Source organism: Chelonoidis abingdonii, chromosome 1 (genome assembly GCF_003597395.2).
Source record: "Chelonoidis abingdonii isolate Lonesome George chromosome 1, CheloAbing_2.0, whole genome shotgun sequence".
NCBI classification, from domain to species: Eukaryota; Metazoa; Chordata; order Testudines; family Testudinidae; genus Chelonoidis; species Chelonoidis abingdonii.
The window spans coordinates 151389568-151411387 of record NC_133769.1 but is presented as its reverse complement, the minus strand read 5'-3'; positions in this window follow the sequence as shown (position 1 = coordinate 151411387).

Genomic DNA, 21820 nt, shown 5'->3' with positions numbered 1-21820 from the left:
AGGCATTTACCAATATCATGGGGAAGGGGAAGGTAGGGGGAGGAAGAACAAGACCCCAGCTGTAGGATCTGTCATGCCTTCCCCTCATCTGCTAATTTTGTCACTGACAGGAAAACAAGACAGTTTTCCTTGTAATTTCTCTCTGTCAACCCTCACTGCTGTCTATTTCAGGAAAGTTTCTGTCCTTCCTTATGTCCCTGCCCTTCCCGCACCCACATACCCCACAAAGTTTCCTAGCTGTTTGCCCAGCAGGACCTTAGTAATTTTACTGTCCTTCTGCAGAGGATGGACTCTTGGCGCCATCAAGTGGCTTTAAATTCTCACTGCTGTTCGCCTACTTTGGCCTGAAGGTCCCACATTATTTAAGGTAAGTGAATTTCAAACAGAGGCAGATTCTTTGCCTTGTTTTGCTCTCCAGAGAGCAGGAGAGAAAAGTACAATGGGATAAATCCACAGGGTGAGTGTGTGACACCCGGCCCGCACACTGACATAGATGTGACTGTGTGTGACACCCAGCACGTACGATCTCACAGCTGTGACTGTGCGATACCTGACACTCACACCCATACAACTGACTGTGTGACACCCAACCCTCACACCCACACAGCCATGAATGTGTGACACCCAACCTACACAGCTGTGACTCAGACACCCAACACTGACACTGACACAGCCATCACCGTGTGTCACCTGACCCTTACTCTCACATAGCTGTGACTGAGTGACACTTGACTCATGCCCACACGGCTGTGACAACCAACCCTTGTTCCCACATAGCTGCCACTTTGTTTACAACCAACCCTCATGTCCACACAGCCATGACTGTGAGATATCTGACTCTCACATCCACACAGCAGACTGTGTGATACCTGACTCTCATGCCCACAGAGCAGTGACTGTGTGTGACACTGGAGTCTCTCATCCAAACAGTCATTATTGTGTGTGAGCTCAAAACCAGGGAAACACAGGCAGTTGTAAGAGCCGACTGTGTTCTTGCATGTGCCGTTTCCACAGGGCTGCAGATCGCAATCATTGATATCTGAAAAGGGAAAATCAGTGCAGATCAGGGGCTGAGTCTTCGCTTGCCTGGGACAAGGCTGTCAGTCAGTGCTGCTCATGGTGTGGGCAGCAGTCTGGTGCTGCTTAGGTGAGCATGAGTACTCAGAAACCTGGGGCTGAGGAGATGCAATGTCCCAGCTCTCTCCCTGCCTTACAATGTGCCATGGCCCACCCTCACCATGCAAACTCACCCGCCAGCTGCCCAGGGAACTCTCACTTCCTTTGGAAAGGGCTTAAATCTATTGCCAAGCAATAGGGAGCAGCCCATGGGGCTGCCAAGCCATCTGCACTGACCCATGCACATGGTCTACTCTCCTGTGGTCTTGAACCCATTGTGACTGATGCAGATATAGCTGCCCTCAGTGTCCACACGGTCCCCGTGGCTGCAGACATTGGGGAGTTCCTGGCATTCATTGCAACCTATATCAAAAGAACCCAGAAAGCAGTGAATAGGAAAGATCCCGACCAAAGTGGAAACAGATCCCCTCTCCAGCGTGGCCACATGGCTTCCATGCCTGTGGATACCAGCTGGTAGCAGTCTCGCTGAGCAGCAGTGCTGCCAACACCCACGATTGTACCTCAAATCTCACACTATCTGGTGTTTTAATGAAAGCCCCAGATCCTGGAGCTCTGAAAAGCATAGGTCTTGTTTCTAAAAATGGCAAGTTGCTAGCTCTCCTGGCTGCAGAAAAGCATGTGACAGCAGAACCCCTCGAGCAAGGCCTCTAACCATTCAGAACGTAGGAGGCAAAGAAAAAGAACCCAGAATTTATTATTTTTTGAAATCTCCTGATTTTTTTAGCCAGTCACATGATTTTACAGGTCCTGATTCATGGACTGAATGGATATGAAGGTAGAACATAGGAATGACTATAATGGGTCTGACCAATGGTCCATCTAGCCCAGTATCCTGTCTTCCGATAGTGGCCAATGCCAGGTGTTCCAGAGGGAATGAACAGAACATGGCAATTATCAAATGATCTAACCCATCACGCAGTCCCAGCTTCTGGCAGTCAGAGGTTTAGGGACACCCAGAGCAGCATAGGGCTGCATCCCTGACCATCTGGGCTACTAGCCACTCTTCCCCAACACATTGTGTTCGTTTGTGTGTTTGATAAATCTGTTCTTTACTATCGTTTCAACCAATTTGCCTGGCACTGAAGTTAGACTTCCCAGCCTGTAATTGCCAGGAATGCCTCTGGAGCCCTTTTCAAAAATAGGCATCACATTAGCTACCAGCCAGTCATGTGATAAAGAGGTATGCTTCAGCAATAGGTTACATACCACAGCTAGTAATTCTGCAACTTTATATCTGAGTTCGTTCAGAACTTCTGGGTGAATACCATCTGATCCTGGTGACTCATTGCTGTTCAATTTATCAATTTGTTCCCAAACCTCCTTTATCGATGTCTCAGTCTGAGACAGTTCCTCGGACTTGTAACCTAAAACAAATGGCTCAGGTGTGGAAATCTCCCTCACAACCTCTGCGGTGAAGACCAAATGCAAAGAATTCATTTAACTTCTCCTAAATGACCTTGTCTTACCTGAGTGCTCCTTTAGACCTTGATTGTTCAGTGTCCCCACTGATTGTTTGACAGGCTTCCTGCTTCTGATGTACTTACACAAAATTTTGCTATTAGTTTTTGTGTCTTTTGCTCCTCAAATTCTTTTTTGGCCTGCCTGATTATACTTTTACACTTGAATTGCAAGAGTTTATGTTCCTTTCTATTTTCCTCTGTAGATTTTTACTTCCAGTTTTAAAAGGATGCCCGTTTACCTCTAACTGCCTCTTTTACTCTATTGTTTAGCCATGGTGGCATTTTTTGGTCCTTTTACTGTTTTTATTAAAATTTGGGGTATACATTTAGTTTGAGCCTCTATTATGGTGTTTTTAAATAGTTTCCATGCAGCTTTCTCATTTTTGTGTATTCCCCTTTTTGAAGTTAAATGCTACTGTGGTGGGCTTCTTTGGTATTTTTGCTCCCACAAGGATGTTAGATTACATTATAGTCACTATTACTGAGCAATTCAGCTATATTCACCTATTAGACTAGATTCTGTGCCCCACTTAGGACTAAATCAAGAATTGGTTTTCCCCTTCTGGGTTCCAGGACTAGCTGCTCCAAGAAGTGGTCATTAATTGTGTTTAGAAACTTTATTTCAGCATCCCATCCTGAAGTGACATATATCCTGCTGTAACGAGGCGGTGTGGCTCCCCTCCTTCCCAGGGAGGGTTGAGCCCCGTCAATCATCCCCCAAGGCGGAATCGCTGGGCGGAAGTCCCGCCCCTCAGAGGGTCAGGCGGCAACCCGGAAGGATGAAAGCCAGGCCCCAGCCTTCAGTCAGAGCCCAGCCGCTGGCAGGAGCAGACGTGCCTGCTGACCCTCATCACTGGGAAGCCACGGAGGCCAGAGGCCGGTACCAGGAGCTGCCAGATCTACCCCGCAGTCGCTACGACGAGGAGCTGCCAGAGCTGCCCAGCAGTCGTTACGACGAGGAGCTGCCCGAGCTGCCCAGCAATCGCTACGACGAGGAGCTGCCAGAGCTACCTTGTCCCTACTACAGCCCCGAGGAGCCCCCAGATCAGACCTGGCCCGCCGTCCCAGAGGTATTCCCGGACCTGCCGCCCAGCCCTGACTGGGAAGAGCCCATGGTGCTGGACGCCCCGGCAGACCAGGTAGGAACCGAGGGGGAAATTGGAAGTAGCCCGGGGGCAGCTGACTACAGTCAGGCTGCAGAGGGCCCTGTGCCTATGTTAGTGTGTTTCGGTCCGGATGCCCACTGACCGCCACTAGCGGCGACTGCCGCTACTAGGGCCCCGGGCTGGAACGCAGAGGAGTGGGTGGGCCTGTGTTCCCCCTGCCACCCGTAACTGGGTGGCAGAACCCCCTTCACCCTGACCTAAAGAGGCCATTGTAGTTGCCACTGCTCTGCCCTGCCCCAAAGGGCCAGAGCTGATACGCTGCTACTGTGTTTGTTGGTGCCCCGCCCGACCCAAGGGCTGGGCCTCTATTGACTTTGCCGCTACTCTGCCCTGCCCCAGAGGGCCAGAGCTGGACAAACTATTGTAACGGTTTGCTGGGCGCCCCGCCTGAACCAGAGGCTGGGCCCTGTTTAACTGTGCCACTGTTCGGTCCCGCCCACAGGGCCCGAACCGCCGGAGCAGACTGCAGTCCCGAGGGCAGAGGCCCTCGGACGACAAGACGAGGCCGGTGTGGCTCCCCTTCTTCCCAGGGAGGGTTGAGCCCCGGCACCCGCTCGTCCACACCAGCCAATATGGGAATAGTTGAAATCCCCCATTATTATTGAATTTTCTATTTTTATAGCGTCTCTAATCTGGAGCATTTCACAATCACCATCCTGGTCAGGTGGTCGGTAGTATATTCCTACTGCTATATTCTTATTATTCCACTAATGACAGGTTTCAGAGTAGCAGCCGTGTTAGTCTGTATCCTCAAAAAGAACAGAAGTTTGTTAGTCTCTAAGGTGCCACAAGTACTCCTGTTCATTATACCACTAAAAGGTTCCATCTAATTCAGAGATGGCATATTGTGGCCCATTGTCAGTGATTATTTCCTCCATAATACCAAAATGAGAGGAGACGGCTTTTAATGTTTGTATGACCTATTGACAATGGTGCTGCAAATCTAGAACATTAATGATTATTAGGCTCAGGCATATCCCTTTTTCTCATACAAGTCTAATTAGAGATGATTGAATTGTTTGTGTGGAAAGTTTTCCCTTGAAAACAGATGGTTGTGTCAAAAACATTTTTTTTACAGAAAAATGTCAATTCTGATGAAAAATTTGTTTTCCCACAGAAAATATAAAATTGACAATTTTCATTTCATCTTGACTTAATGTTGTTCTATTTCAGTATTTTGGTTTAAAAAATCAAAACAAAAGGACAAATTTTCATTTTGTTTCAAATTGATTGGAAACAAGCACATTTGCCTTCACATCAGTTCAAAATTTTCCTCAGAAAACCAATATTTTTTTACTGAAAAATTTAGAAGGAAGACTTCTTGCTCAAAAATTTTCACCAGAAATTTGTTGGTTTTCCAATCAGCTCTTGTTCTGTTTCATAGCTAACGAGTAACACAATAGGTAGGGAAGTGTTAAATTAAAATAGCAATTAATACATTTATGTTATGGAAAAGCATGGTCCAATTCAGACCCTCGATTTGGCCTGACCATTAGAAAGAAATATGTCTCTCAGTCAGCCTGCTAAGGCTGTGTTAATTGGAGCCTGCCAGCTTACAAGGCCTATGTTAATTGTGGAGCACATCCAGAGGCAAAAGGTGTTCTAAAAGCGATAAAATTACAGCTGCTTTTACAAATGTTTCTCTGAATTCAAGAACAAGATTTATTAGTTCTCCACTCTTGAATTCCTATCTTTCTTGTTTTCTTTTCATATGTAATAAGTGGCATGGATAAATTCATTGGAGTCTGTCATGCCCCAATGATTTTAAAATAGTTATGTTAAAAAATGCGTAGATAATAAAGTGTAAAAGGTATGTTACGTGAAATAAAATGTAATTGAGAATGTTTGTTTAAATGTTTAAATAAGTAATAAAAGGTTAAAGTGCCAGCCTAATAAATAACACTACATCTAAAAAAAACCTCCAACAGGCCAAAAATGCGTTGGGTAAAATAACCAAATAACCCCAACGGCAAACCAGAATCCACTCCAACTGCCCCAACGACAGGGGGGCCAAAAAACCAAAAACCAAAATAATAACAAGCCATCACTGCTGTGCCATCCACATGATGGACTATCTCTTCAAACATAAAAACAGTGATTAATTATCACTTCAAATGTAAAAACATCATAACAAAGAAAACCCTATAGACTTAAATAAAAATAAGTCCCTATAAAAACAGACCCTGGAAAGTAAGAATTTTGGGTCTAATTCTGCGACCAACCTCCAGGAGCATTGGATGCGCATCTGACAAGGCTCTGCTGCACCCTTGTGTCGACGCCGCCTAGCCAATGACTTGGCATGAGCAACCTCTAGGCTGGTAACTATAACAACCTTGCAAAACATTGTGTGTAAGTAAGTAAATGTGGGAGTGAGAGAAATGTTATAGCTATAACTGATTGCATTGCTTACTCTAATTCTTTCTGTATTCATAATAAATGCAGCATACTACCTTATACTTTAAATAAAATCCTGCTGGTTTATTTTGTAAGTATAATGGAAGGATCTTTGAGTTGTATCTTGCATGACTCTCCCTGTGCCACCAAACCAACATGCAGGCTCTTTCCTGGCATTTTGTGAGGCCCTGGTTGTCTCTCTTATTTCCATCCTGTAAGGATTGAGTAGCACAACACGAATGTCATAGGTAACCAGAATTTACCGTTTGAGAGCTCCTGTCACTGCACAAAAGTCACAGGTTGGACAGGAAACCCCTGAGAAGTAGTTGGGCCAAGCAAGTCTGGTGAATTTGCATGTAATCTGCAGTTGTATATCAGCACTAGTGCCTTTTAAATCAGTTCTAATTATGGCCTGAGGCTGGCAGGGCACTCAAAATGGCACCCATGTGTCCTTGTATATCAGCCCAAGCCTTTGGACAACCTGTGTGATCAGTAAGGATCATTTAGAATGTGTCTTTCCTTATGCGGTGTACAGAAAACTGTTAAAGTTACAAACTACAACCTTAACTTGTAAGGGGGTTCCAGGTCCTGTTTTTAGGATAGGGACTGTGATGTTGTACTCTATATGATTTTATAAATATATGCTAATAAGTTAATATAATATAACTGGAATATGCTTCATGCAAAAGGTCTCTTGTAAGGTATCATTACATAGCTTATAATCTACTGAATGTGGTCATCCTATTTGTATAAATCTATCACTCTTGTATCTGAAACTAGAAATATGAAATATAACTCTGAGGGCCTATTGTAATTATGCAAAGTGTGGGCCATTAATGGTAGTTTTGAATCTTGATGGCTCCCATTAACCAGGACAATTGATTGTGGATGGCTCTGTTTGCAGGCACGCCTTCCTGTGAGTCAGGCTGGGAGGAATGAAGGCTTGGGGTCTTACAGTGACATGTGATCATGTCACCTGAACGGGAACCCATCTTTAACCTGGTGTCTTTCCATTGAGAAGGAGGGGTTGGGACCCCAGAGAGGGACAAAGGATTCCTGCCTTATGCAAAAGATATATAAAGAGGTGGAACAGAATAAAGAAGAGAGCCATCATGAGAGAGCCCTAGCTACCACTTGAGCTGGAACAAGAGCTGTACCAGGGGGAAGAATTGTGCCCAGGCCTGGAAAGTGTCCAGTCTGAGGAAAAAAATTACTGAAGCATCATTAAGGGTGAGATTATCTGTATTCAGTTTGATTAGACATAGATTTATGTGTTTTATTTTATTTTATTTTGCTGGGTGACTTACTTTGTTCTGTCTGTTACTACTTGGAACCATTTAAATCCTACTTTCTGTATTTAATAAAATCACTTTTTACTTATTAATTAACTCAGAGTATGTGTTAATAGCTGGGCGGGCAAACAGCCTCTATCAATGTTACAGAGGGCAAGCAATTTATGTGTTTACCCTGCATAAGCTTTATACAGGGTAAAACGGATTTATTTGGGTTTAGACCCCATTGGGAGTTGGGCATCTGAGGCCAGGTCTACACTGCGACTTTAAATCGGTTTTATGGCCGATATACCGATTTAACCTGTATCCGTTCACATGACGTCATCATTAATATCGAGTTAAACGGCTCCTTAAATCGATTTCAGAACTCTCCCAAACGAGAGGAGTAGAGCTAAATTCGATACGCGATAACTCGGATAGGGTTCGTGTGGACGGAAATCGACGTTATTGGCCTCCGGGCGGCATCCCAGAGTGCACATGACCACTCTGACAGCAATCTGAACTCGGATGCAGCGGCAGGTAAACAGGAAAAGCCCCGCGAACTTTTGAATTACATTTCCTGCTTGCCCAGCATGGAGCTCTTGATCAGCACAGCTGGCGATGCAGTCTGAAATTGAAAAGAGCTCCAGCATAGACCGTACGGGAGATACTAGGTCTGATCGCTGTATGGGGAGACAAATCTGTTGTATCCAGCTCCGTTACAGAACACGAAATGCCAAAGCGTTTGAAAAAATTCTCCAGGATACACAGCGCTGCGTGGCAGCGTAACGGGACCAGAGACTCAATGGACGCTCATGAAGGGAGGGAGGGGTACTGAGGACTCCAGCTATCCACAGTCCACAGCAGTCTCTGAAAATTATTTGCATTCTTGGCTGAGCTCCCAATGTCTGTAGGTTCAAACACAGTGTCTGGCGTGGTTCAGGGAAACAGCCTCTCAGTTTATTTCCCCCACCACCACGTGAAAAAGGGAAAGATTGCTGTGTATGGCGTTCCTAATTCACTCCGCGAAAAAGGTGCCAAGGGTTGTCTGCTGCCTTCCAAAGAGGAGGGTGAGGCTGTATACCAGCACCACCGGGGAAATGTTTTCTGCCCCATCCAGGCACTGTCTCTCAACACGGAAGTGGGAACTATGGATAGCTGAGGAACAGCTACCCACAGTGCACCGCTCCTGAAATCGATGGTAGCTTTGGACCATGGACGCAAACAATCGATTTCGGATCCCACTGGTGGACGCGCTAAACGATTTTATTAGATCTGTTTTGTAATATCGGTTTAAGCTAATTCGAAATAATCGTGCAGTGTAGACGTACCCTGAGTGTTAAAGACAGGACACTTCTGTAAGATTGCTTTTAGTCAAGCCTACAGCTGTTAGGGGACATGATTCAGACTGGGTCTGGGTTTGCAGCAGGCTAGTGAGTCTGGCTCAAACCAGGCAGGGCACTGAAGTCCTAAGCTGATGGGGCAGGAAAGCAGGGGCAGAAGTAGTCTTGGCACATCAGTTGGCAGCTCCCAAGGGGGTTTCTGTGATCTAACCCATCACAGGGACCTCTGAAGCAAACCGTCTGATACCCTCTTGCCTATTGGTCACTCTGCAAAGAGCCAGTCTTGAGCAAGGTGGGTGGAGTTGTGCATCTCTGTTTTAGGGAGCATTATGCTTGCATTATCTCTGTTTTTGGGGTTTTGTGGCTTGTTAGGAGATAGAGTCAGGTATTTCTTTGATACATTCCTGTTTATTTACAAGGAATGTACAAAGTCCTTTTTCCCTGAAAATGGCAGGAATAAAACAAGAGACAATTTCTTTGCTCACAACTCCAAGCCTCCTTTCCAGTCAGCACTTAGCCTCAAAACTCTCTCTCTCTAGGGTTTTCTCAGGACCATGTTCCCAGTGCTTATTCTGGCTGTGTCCTTGGCTTTGCTACTGCTTCTGCTCTCTGGTGTTTTCTCCTGAAGTTCTGCTTATCTCAAAAACACAGTCACTCACAAAGTGCCACCAATCAATGCCCCAGCCCCTGCGTTTGCTATATCAACACTTCAGGCCGTATCATACAGCTTCTTTCCAGCCTTGCCATGTGGGCTTTTGTTTTGGGGAGTGGCTTCTATTGTTTCAGCTATTGCTGAACAAAGGGCCATTTAAATTCTTGGTCTTGGGTTCTTCTGATCTCAAAGGATCAGCCACATACCCAGGTCAATATATAACTCAGATCTTATCCTAAAATTGCACTGTTGCCAATCCTGTAGTCTCTAACATCTAAAAGTTTATTTATAAAAAGAAAGAACAAAAGGTGAGAGTTAAAATTGGTTAAAGAAATCAAATGCATACAATAATTGCAAGGTTCTTGGATCAGGTTTGAAACAATGATGGCATAAACTGCTGTCTTGTTAAGTCTCTGGTTGCTCCCAAATCATTGGAAAGTCTTCATTAGTAAAAGTTTATAGTCCAGAGGTTTGAGCAGGAAAAAGGACAAAGGGAGATGTTTATAGGGTCTTTTATAGCTTCTGCCATGTCAAGGGAAACCCATTGTTCTAGTTTGTGGAAAATTATAGATAACAAGATGGAGTTTAGAGTCACATGGACAAGTCACATATCCATGCATACTTCGCTGAGTCATAGCAGAAGTCATTATCCATATTCTAGCTAGAACGTCCACAGCTCAGGAAAGTCCATCAGGTGTGAGTAGGCTTCTTCCATAGTCCATTGTGAGTTGTGTTCTTTGATGGGACATTCAACTTGAATAGTCCCTTCACAATGTGCTGGCTAAATACCTTGTGGATGTTATCCAGAAGCAAACATACTTGAAATACAGGTATACAGTCAATATTCATAACATTAGTTATAAAAGTGATACGTGCATACAAACAGGATAATCATATTCAGCAAACTATAACTTTTTCATAGATACCTTACATGACATACTTTGCAAAAGCTTTGTTTCAATCATATAAAAATGTTAGCAACAATGATCTACATGGTCATATTTTAATCAGATAATGTCACTGGAAGCCCAAGCCAGAAGCCTAACTACTCACTGCTAGTATGGCTCATGGGCCCCCAGTAACAGACTATGGATGTGTGTGATGATGAAGACAATGCAGGCTGAATTAGAACACAAAGACAGTTGTTGAGTGATTTAATTGCACACTCCACTTATATGTTATTGTTATACTCGTCTAATCAGGAAAAAGGAAGACATAACACTTAACAATGTGTGACCGAGCTGGCCAATTCAAAATTCTCAAAGTGTGAAAGTAGAATTAATTATATTGTAAAAATAAGAATGGATTAAAGAAATGTGTACGTATCTTTAAGCAGAAATAAGAAATATTGAAATACAGGTGCCAGGAAAAGAAACATTAGGCATAAACAAGGGTGCTAATGACGAAACATTAACAGAAGATTGGTATAGTTAGTAGGAAATAAGTATGCATGGCTAGCCTAGGTAAGCTTATCAGATTCTGCTTCCTTTGTAATCTTGTTAAGTGCTCGCCCTTTTATCTGTATAAATAAGATAGTTTGTGTCTTGCCATGGTGCCACTTATCTGGGTGTTTATTGCGAGCCGTATGACTTAAAACAGAGTGGTCTGACAAACTGAGCTCTGAGTCTAATTTGACAATTTGGAGGTTCCCAAAGGGCAACCGTCTTCACTGAGAGGCTTGTGATTCCTGACCATTTTGTAAGTGATTGTTGAGCAGCACTAGGGTTGGCCCGAGTGGTTCTCCACCCAGAACGAAAAGTGCACGACCACAGTGAAGTCTACGCCATTGAACCTGTTGGTTCCCACTTCTGTTTCTGGTAGGGATCCCGGATCTACATCAGGACTGCTAGGAGGTAATATATTTCTGTGTTTGTCCTGACTGAGGTCTGTCTGTCTCTGTGTCTATCCGTCCTCCTGTGGAGTGTTTGGTCTGGGTTGCCGTCCCGTCGGAGGGATCAGCGACCAAGGGGTTCCTGTCCCGCGGTCTGAGTGAGTGGAATCTTGCACAATCGCAGCCGCACTGGCATTTGGGTAAAACCCTTGTGTGAAAGCAAGGGCTAATGAGGCAGTAGCCTGTGGGCTCCTTTTGTGTGTTGCACTGGCATCGCTCTGACGAACGCAGAATTCCTTCTTGTGTGAAGTCCTCCTGTATAGGTAACCAGACATCTAAGTCGGGGCCGTTCCCAAACGAACGCGCCGGCTGATTTTTAGGTATCTTTTACGTATTTTTAGAATGGGTCCACGATCCTGGAAAAAGGGTCTGAGACTCCCGTAAATTTTCTGGAAAAGGTCTAGGCTAACTCAGGGGGATCCCAAAAATCAGTGGCCACTGCTTAAAACTTGGAACAAATGACCGATTGGACGTCTTAAAGGACAAACTCGTCCAACCTAAAACTAAATTGGCAAAGAGAGGTTAATTGTTTCATGCAGTGGTGGGAAGAGGCAATTGTAGGTGGACAAATCAAAACTCGCCTCTCTCAATTATTTCAAATAATAAGTTAAAAGCTTATATTAAAAGCCTCCTCTCCACATCAGACTGAGTTCTCCCCTTTACCCCGTTCTCAAAAAAAACCCATCCCGGATTGATCCAACCCCTTCATACTCCCATCTCATTGTAAAAAGGACAACAAGCCCTTTGTTGTCTGCCTCAGAAACTGATTCTTTAGTGTTCACTCCAATTCAGCAAGGGAGGGGGGGCTCCTCAACTAGCCCCACCCTTCCTGGTCCCTTTCCTTGAAACTTTGTTTCAGAATTGTGAAGTGACACAATGCACTCAGAAATGGTTCATTGGAAAAAAGCAGCTCGGCCCAAGACAAGCAGGCAAGCAACAGATAAAGAAAACTGAAAACACAGGTTTGAAAGCCCTAAGGGCATAGTTGTAGGAGTAAGAAGAGCAGTAGTGCAGGCATGAACCCCTGGACAATACTTAAAATGGTGAAATTGAAAATATGTAAATTCTAAGATCTTAAACAACACATCTGTTGTGTTAAAACTCCTATTTTCTAGGTGTGAGATAAATTGGTTTTGTTTTGTTTTAATGCCACTAAAAATTCATTTGACTCTTTAATTCCAAAGTTGCAAAACTGACAGACGTTTTTGCAAGACAAGGTAATTAGTGTTGTTTGGCTTGGATTTGCATTTAACCCTTAATGGGTAACTTGATTCTTTACAAAATTTAAAATGTTTTTAAATAAGGACCAAGTCATGGCTGCAATAGGGTAGTCAAAAATCAGGAGAATGGGAGAGATTCTGAAGTCTTTTTGGTTCTGTTTGGTTGGGTTTTTTTGTAACAAAGTAGCAGATAGGCTGTAGTGAAAGAAATAAAAATTAACCCAGTGACCCTCTGAGAACTACCGAAGAGGTGAGGGGCACAAAACAAAAAGAAAGTATGTTAATAACACACTGAGCCTTAAAATGCTCTGTGTAATCGAGACTGTCACTTTGATAAGGGTACATGAAAACTCTGGTTTCTTTTGTTTACAATTACACCTTATGTAAAATGGTACGGCTAATGTAAAAAAAAGTTGCAGTATAGAAGGAATGTGCATTTTCCCTAGACATGTGCAGTATATTGTAGAAGGGGGTAAAGAAATGCAAATGAAATCATGCTACTGAATTAAAATCTATAGGCTCCAAAAGAGCCATAAAATGTGTTTTTCCTTATTCAAAAAAAGATCTCGTGTTTTTGTAAGCACGGAACAGGAGTTGAAGGTGAGTTGAAAGAAATCAGACTCTGGTGAAGTTGATTGTGTCCCTTTTAAGAGCAGGAGTCTTGAGCTCTCTGCTATGGCTTTGAATCCAAAGCCGCCTGTGCTGATGCAAATTACTCATAATGATAAAGGAAGGTGAGAACTGCCAGCTACAAAAAGAAATTGCCTAAATAAAGACAGTATACAATAGATCCTTTAAGAATTGAGCCTCAAATATTATTGTTAATGATTAAACATTGAAATGAAATGAAATGTAGTAATTACCCCTTACACAATGTTAAGTGCGGTATGATTTTTGGAACAATCCGTTGAGTAAGTATGTGTACAGCTAGTGCCTTACTCCAGCTATACCTTGAAAACTAAAGCTTAACACAGCACGAAAACATTACAAACTTGATCTGCTAATATAAGAAGAAACTTAGATACACCACCTCATTAATTAATAACTAACGTGAATAACTTTCCCAACATACCGCCTTAAAAAGTTAGAACCAATTAAAACCTTGGACCTACGATAGAACAAACAACAACAGGAAGAAGTTATGGGGTAATCCTCTGTTTTTGCCTGTAGTACAGCAAGGGTATTTGTAAAAAGGAATCTTTTAAGCCAGATAATCAATGCACCACGCTTAACTATGAAAGGGGAAAGAAAATAGTTATATTTATTGCATTTCAGAAAATCGAAAAAGGCTAATACCAGCTACAGAACAACCTATTACAAAAACAAATGAAAGTAAAAAAACATACTGCAATAGCTATGGAATGTACTGAATGCAGATATTTAGAGAAATAAGATGTTTTGGTATATCAGAAAAATATTAAGGTTTTGAATCATTGCTACAAGCAAAAAAGAATCATTGTTAATCTATCAATACAATAAATGACAGTATTGTCTCCAGTACGGAGACAAAATTTGTTAAGTGAAGAAATTGTAAATTGCACACACACATCAGCCTTGGAAGCGAAGAGATATGGAAGAGGTTAAGCCCACTCTCCAAGTCACCTGGGATCTTTCTGGATGTCCATGAACCTCAACCAGTGGCTGTGGAGAAAGGGAAACTATTGAACACCGAGAGTTGTACAAAGTGAGACATCTTCAAATAGTGGTGTATGTTTTCCCCATTCTGTGGTCTCAAACCCTGTAAATAAGACATCTCACATAGATCGCTGTATGCTGAATAGACAATTAATAATGCGACAAATACTGTATAGATGGCTATGTGATAGGGTGTAATTCTTGGGAAAAGTGTTATAAAAAAGTGTTAGCAACCACCAGAGGCAACTATTCTCGTGCAATAACAGAGAAGGTCAAATGTAACTGTAATATAAGTACTCGTTTTACCAAGTATTCAATTTACTATTTGCCTACAACAACAACAACAGAAAGTCCACTTACAGTAAGCAGTGATCTGGCTAGAGTCTCTATCAATCTTGGACTGAATGCACAAGTTACCACATCATCTGTTAAAAGTAAAAAGGAACATAGTTCCTAGAAAAAAAATGTGGAAAACAGACCTTTTCAATTATACCCAAGAAATGAGTACATGTTAGAATTGCCATCTGCAGAAAAACATAACAGCTTACCATTGCTATATACATTTTCGGATGGTCTCCACAACTATCGCATACAATGTTACTACCTGTAAGCTGGTCAGTCGGGCCCTCGTCCCCTCAAGGTGCGGCGGGCGAGCCAGGGCGCCTCCTTTCTCGCAGCGGGCGGGTTCACACGCCGGTCCTGTACTAAGGGTCAAGCAAACGAGTCTTGGCCCTGGCCCTCTAGGCAGGGTGGGGACAACAAACAGGTCGGCTCAGCTCCTGTCACAGGCTGAGCAACAAAGCTAAAAGGCCCTGGCCCTTATCACGGGCGGACACCACAACAGTTCAGGCTCTGGTCCTTTGGGGCAGGGCAGATGCGGAGAGCAAAGTCTAGGGCCCTGGCTTCGGCAGGGCGGGGCACCAAACAAACATAGCACAGCTCAGGTCGGGTGAAGGGGATTGCCATGCCACCCTTACAGGTGGCAGGGGGAACGCAGACCCACCCACTCCTCTGTGTTCCAGCCCGGGCCCCTGGTAGCGCGGCGCGCGCTAAGGCGGTCAGTGGGATCCGGACCGAAACACACTGAGACAGGGTGATCAGTAGGGGTCCAACACGAAACACACTGACAGGTGGTCAGTGGGGATCCTGGCCGATACACGACGGCCATAAGGCTCGGGCCTTCTGTGACTTGACTGTCGTCAGCTGCCCCGGTACTTCCAATTCCCCTCCCTGGTACCTGTCCTCCGTCGGCGTAATCGGTGGGTCCAGACCAGGTTCCTTGGGGAATGGGGGAGAGGCAGGCCTCTGGCGGCTCTCCGGCCAGCGGGCGCGAGGGTAGTTCAGGCTGAAGGTCCTCAGGTAACAGTGTCCCGCAGGGCAGGCGGCCAGCGCTCCTCTGATATCTGGTCTCGAGTAGGTCTCGGCCAGCCTCTCTGGATACTGCCCAAAGGTAGGTCGCTGGCCAGCGCTCCTCTGGATACTTGCCCGTGGTAGGTCTGGCCAGCGCTCCTAGGGATAGTGAGACAAGCAAGCTGGGCCGAGCGGGGAGTCAGGCCTCCACGTCTGTATCTCGGCGTCCTGGCTCAACTGAGCTCTGGACTCTGGCTTTAACCTTCCTGTCCCGCCCCTGACTTCCGGGGGGCGGACAGGCGTACTAGCTCTGCCACGGAAGTGTCTGCCTGGGCTCTTCCCCCTCTAGAAGTGCGGTCGGGGAGCCAGGGCACCTCCTTACACACTACCTATTGTTTGTTTTAAATTGTGTTTAATTGAAATGTTTAAAATGTGCTGGTGGATAAAAAAATGTATCAAGCTAAAGACCAGCCAGGCCAAATCACTCCCAGATATTTCTATACTCTGGAATAATAAGAGTGACATGGCGATTCATAATCTTCATAGTCAAAGGGGGATATGTAGGAGCAGGATTTTATAATGTCCATAAGATTATGTATGATTGATGAATTTCACTGCTAGCCACCCTTTTTGAAATAGCAGATAAAGAAGACCTCTTCTGAGACTATAAGATTCTTATTCTCCATCTGCATTACAATTGGGGCCCTTTCTACTGCTTTGTCTTAGATTTGGGTAGCAAGGATAGTTTCTCTTATTGTGTCTATGTTAAGTAAATAGAGAACATTGAGGCCTGGATCTCAATGTAAATTGTCTTTGGTTATTAATTGTAAACTTAGCAGGTTTAATTGCAATGCTTTTTTGCTCATATAAAATACTAACCTAGTTGTAATTCTCAATCTGTTTGTGTGAATGAGGAATGTATGCATCAGGAAAAGATAAGGTGTGAAGGCCATTGTTATAGCCAGAATCAAGGAAGAAGTAGTAAAGAGACTTAAAGAACATCAAAGAATCATCAGGCTGTTAAACTGTCTGGCATCTCAGAGTGGATACATGCTTCGCAGTGTAAGAATGCACCACCCCCAGAGAACCAATCATCACCTCAGGACCATGCAGAGTCAATTGTGACCCCAGAAGAAGACGTAGGGGAACAGCCTGCAATACCTGACAATCTATTCTTTCGTAAGGGTTGCCAGAAGCAGACAACAACCTAAAGAAAGGCTCAAGAAGAAGCAGTAGTGAGCCTAGTGCCTGCTGCCTGGCGGACATAAAACCGTGACTGCGGTTTCCTCAGTTGAGGTTGTCAGAACCAGAAGGGCCCTGCCTCCAACATTTGCCTCTGGTGGTGCCTGTTCCTCGGCTGCTGGTATCTTAAGATCTGGGGAGTCCACAATGACAATTCTTTTATCCAGCAGGAGGTGTGGATAGCTCAGACCCTTATTATTTCTAAATGCTGGGTCTGCAGTCATATCCCAGCCCACTCTCAAACTGGTGTTCCTGTCCTGGCGATCCCACTCAATTCCCCAGACCTCACTGGAGGACCTTGTCCGTTTAACACAATATGGAATAGTAATGACACTTGGGAAGAGGCTATTGGCAGTTCCTTTATCCTACTTGGGGGAGTAATACATCAGGCAAAAAGGCTCCTGAGGTTACAAGCAGTAGTTAAAATAATGGCAAATAAAACTGGAGAAAGTTTTAAGAGCCCTGGCCAAAGAAACAGGGGCGATCCGACAGGTGACCCTCCAAAACTGTCAGACATTGGACATAGTGCTGGCGGCCAAAGGAGGGATCTGTGCTCTCATTGGAAAACAATGTTGTGTGTTTATGCCTGATGATACCAGTGAGGTAATAGATCGCGCTAGCCACTTAGAACAAATCGCATATCTTCCCCAAGTAGAGCAGAGTTCTTTATGGAAGTGGCTAAGTAACCTGTTCAATTTCTCTGGTATAGGAAACTGGTTGTTTCAGGGAGCCTTGACTATCCTGTTTGGAATCTTAATAATTTTTGTATGTTTTCAGTTTGTCTCCTGTTGTATCCAAAACCGTGTAAGGCATGCCACCAGGTGACTGCCCCAAAACAGAGTGCTAATATGATGATTTTGAATATTGCTGATGAACAAAGAGATAAAGAACAGTTAATATGTGGAACCCAGTAAAATGTTGGTCATGGCGTGAGCTTGACCAAAAGGAGGGATTGTGAAAGTAGAATGAATTATATTGTAAAAATAAGAATGGATTAAAGAAATGTTGTATGTACCTTTAAGCAGAAATAAGAAATGTTGAAATACAGGTGCCAGGAAAAGAAACATTAGGCATAAACAAGGGTGCTAATGGCGAAACATTAACAGAAGATCGGTAATAGTTAGTAAGGAAATAAGATATGCATGGCTAGCCCAGGTAAACTTATCAGATTCTGCTTCCTTTGTTATCTTGTTAAGTGCTCGCCCTTTTATTTGTATAAATAAGATAGTTTGTGTCTTGCATGGTGCTCACATTATCTGGGTGTTATTAGCAAAGCGCTGTGCTAATAAAACAGAGTGGTCTGACAAACTGTGAGTCCTGAGTCTAACTTTGAGAAAGACAAAAGAGTAATTGAAAGTAAAATGGAAAGTGACCTCTTTTTCACTTAATGGCACTATGCTCAAATCATCATCTCCAGATTTTGTGAAAAAATTGAAAAAACTAAAAATTACAACAAAACTGAAACAGCTTTATGAACATTTGTTTCAGAAAAAATACGTTTCAATTAACATAAGTTTGAAATGTTTTCATCTCTCTTCCTGCTATTGCTGAACCCTAAGTCACAGGAGCAATTTCAGTGAGGCCAGTATAGTTAGTGGGACAACTATACTGGCCTCAGGAGTGTGAGTAAGGGCTCATCAGTGTTGCACAATCTAGGTTTAAATAAAAACGAGCTCAAGGAGGGAGGTAACACGAATACAGCCAGGGCCTGCAACATAAAGGGATTTAAAAACAACAATGGGACCAGTTTAAAATCCACTGATTATGCTAAATGTAAGATTCCATTGAACAAAACACTTAAATACAGGCTTAACTTTAAGTGCATAAGTTAGTTCTCTGTGATGAAGTGCTCTGCTGAATTGGGGCCATGATGTGATGTGATGGTGGTTGCTCAAGTCAGACAGTAAACATGCTACAGCAGAGATGCCCTATTGGGAGCTTCACTAAAAAGAGAACCATAATAACCAGTCCCTAGTCATTACCGTTGTGAAGAATAAACAAGAGCATAGCCAGTGTCATCTATGTAATTTACAGATGGTCATATGTAAAAGTCCTATATTGAGAATCAGGTATGGGGGTGGAGCTGTTCACCACTCTGCCATAGATTTACTGTGTGACCTTGAGCAACTAATTTCACTTCTCTTACTTCAGATTCCTATCCTTTAAAAAGGGGAACACATTTCCTTGCTTCACAGGGGGCTTGTGGAACTATAAAGCACCACAGGAAAGCTTTTACATTTAAATTTTTTTTTTTGTCCCAAGCCTGACACATGGGTTCCCACAGAGAGAAGATGGGTCAGAAGAGACATCAATGTGTCTTAATTTGACTCAAAGCTAAAGAATGAATCATCTCAACAAGAGTGACATAGAAGTGGGTCTGGAGCTTCTGGACTCCCCATAAAAGTCACTGTGCCATGGGGAGGAGGTTTTCACCATGAATAATATTCAACAGCGCCCTCCCCATGCACCCCACACCATGCACACCAATGTACAGCTGTAACTGCATCTTTGCTCTGAGGGCTCTAATGTCTCATGACTTCTATGGTGGAGTGGGCAATGGCATCAGTGATGGGTTCAAGCCTAGACATATGGGCATTCGGGAGTGTGGACATGGTAGTCCAGCTGCCAGGTCAGCTGGAGTCATAGAAGGCAGGTGGACCTGATGCCCGAGCCGAGAGGGAGGCGGCAAACAGGGACGGGACCCTGCTGCCTCTTTAAAAGGGGAGTGAGAACCTCTCCCAGCTGGAGAAGGTTCTCAGCAAGGTGGGATATATCCTCTGGGGTTCCGTGATGGAGCTTCAGAGCAGTGTGCATTCTTGGCAGGATTTGTTAGACTTGTATGCCGAGTATGAAAAGCAGAAGGGCAAAAAACTTGGGGTAGCTGTGGGATTAATTTGGACCACAGCAGCCATGTGGTATCAGATGTTGTCAGGACAGAAAGAGGAGTTGGGAAGAAGGGAAGAGGTGTGTACCCGACAGCCGGGAGGTGAAGGGGAAAGGGGGAAATTGAGCAATTGAAAGTGCAGATCACTAACCAGGCAGCAACTCAGGCCTATGCCCAGGACAAGTTGCAAGCCTTGAGACATGACTTCGAGGCGGAAAAGGCAGAACACACCCACCTGGAAGCACTGGCTGAACAAGTACCAGTCCTTCAGAGGCTTGTCAAAGATTTGATCATGCGGGCTCAGCAGACACCCCAACGGCAGTGTGCTTGACACGAAAAGAAAATTGAGCAGTTAGAACGTCAATTGGCTGTGCATTCGGTCCAGGTGGCAAGCCTTACGGGGGATGATTCGGGTGACCCTTGTGAGGGCTTTCAGCTCTCCCTTTGTGAGAATCCTCAATTTTGGGCAGAACCTTGTTGCACCCCTATAGTGGCCCTCATTAAGACTGATGATAGGTCCAGTGGGTGAAGGGGGTGGGAAGGTCATATGTATGGCACCCCCAACTACGAGGAGAGCACCACATGGGGTAATTATGAAAAGGAAAGGGACCAGGAGGGATGGGGGCTAGTTAAAGAGACCAACCTCCTTGCTAAATTGGTAGTGGAACAAACCTGTGCCTATTGGAAAGAAACGGTTGAATGAGAAAAATAGGATCGGGCCCAGACAAGTAGGCAGACAACAGTTAAAGAAATGGGAAAAGAGAGAGTGAGATGTTAACTCTGAAGAGGCGGGAGGGAATTAAGCAGTGAAACTTTGTAAAAATGTTAAAAAGGAAAGGTGTTATGAAAAGAAAATTCTTGGTTTCTTTGCAGCCATGCTGAAGCGAAAATGGGCCCTTTTCTAAAAGAATGTCTGTAAATAATCCAGACAAAGAGGTTATCTAAGTGAAATCATTTGACTATGAACAAGTTAGTCAAATTTGCTAAAAGAACACTCCCGGTATTTTACAGGTTTAAGATAAATTGGTGTTGTTTAAAATAATACCACTAAAATCCATTTGAATCTTCCATTCAAAGTTGCAAAACCAAGAAACGCTTTTGCCAGACACAGGTAACTAGTGTTGTTCAACTTTGGTACTGTATTTAGCATTTAACCCTTAAGGTAACTCAATACTTTACAAAAATTTAAAATGTTTTAAATAAAGAACAAAGTCCTGGTTGCAGCAGGGCAGTCAAAGCCAGGAAAATGGGAAAAGATTTTAAATCTGCTTTTTGGTAACAAAATAGCACATAAGCGTAGTAAAAGAGAGAAAGACTGTGCCCCACACTAAGCCTTAAAGTGGCTCTGTGTAATCAAACTGTCACTTTGCCAAAGGAAGCCACAAAAGGTTGTTTTCTCTTTCAAATAATGTGTTTTGGAAGCAGGAGTTAAAAGTTAAAAGTAATCAAAACTCTGGTGAATGTTGAATGTGTCCCTTTTAAGACAGAGTCTCTGAGGTGCTGATAGCTTTAAATCCAAATGCAAGCTAAAAAGCGTTTGTGTTAATGCAAATTACCTAACTGATAAAGTTAAAAGCCATTGAAATGCGTCCTGCCTATAGAACAAACACAGGAAAATATGAGGGTGATTCCTCTGTTATGCCTGCAATCAGCAAAGGTATTTGTAAAAGAAAGGAATCTTTTAAGTAATAATCAATGCCACCCCAAAAAGGGTAGAATCCAGGGCTGCCCAGAGGAGAGGGCAACTGGGGCAATTTGCCCCAGGCCCTGGAGGGGCTCCCACGAGAGTTTTTCGGGGCCCCTGGGGTGGGGTCCTTCTCTCGCGCCTGGGGCCCCGGAAAACTCTTGCAGGGCCCAGGCCCCTGGAGCTTCTTTGGCGCTAATTCGGTAGCGGGGGGCCCCACCGCGGGTCTTTGGGAAACTTTGGCGCCGGGTGCCAGAGTGGAAGGACCCTCTGCCGCTGAATTATCGCCGAAGTAGGGGCCCCTCACCGCCGAAGACCCCAGGCCCCCTGAATCCTCTGGGTGGCCCTGGTAGAATCATATTCTTTTTGTCTTCCAGAAAATCAGAAGAAGCTGATACCAGCTGAAAAGCAATCCAAAATACCATAAATCTATGGTCACAATAGAAATTGTGTTTTGTGTTCTCTGTGTTGTCTTATGTTATTTATTGTAT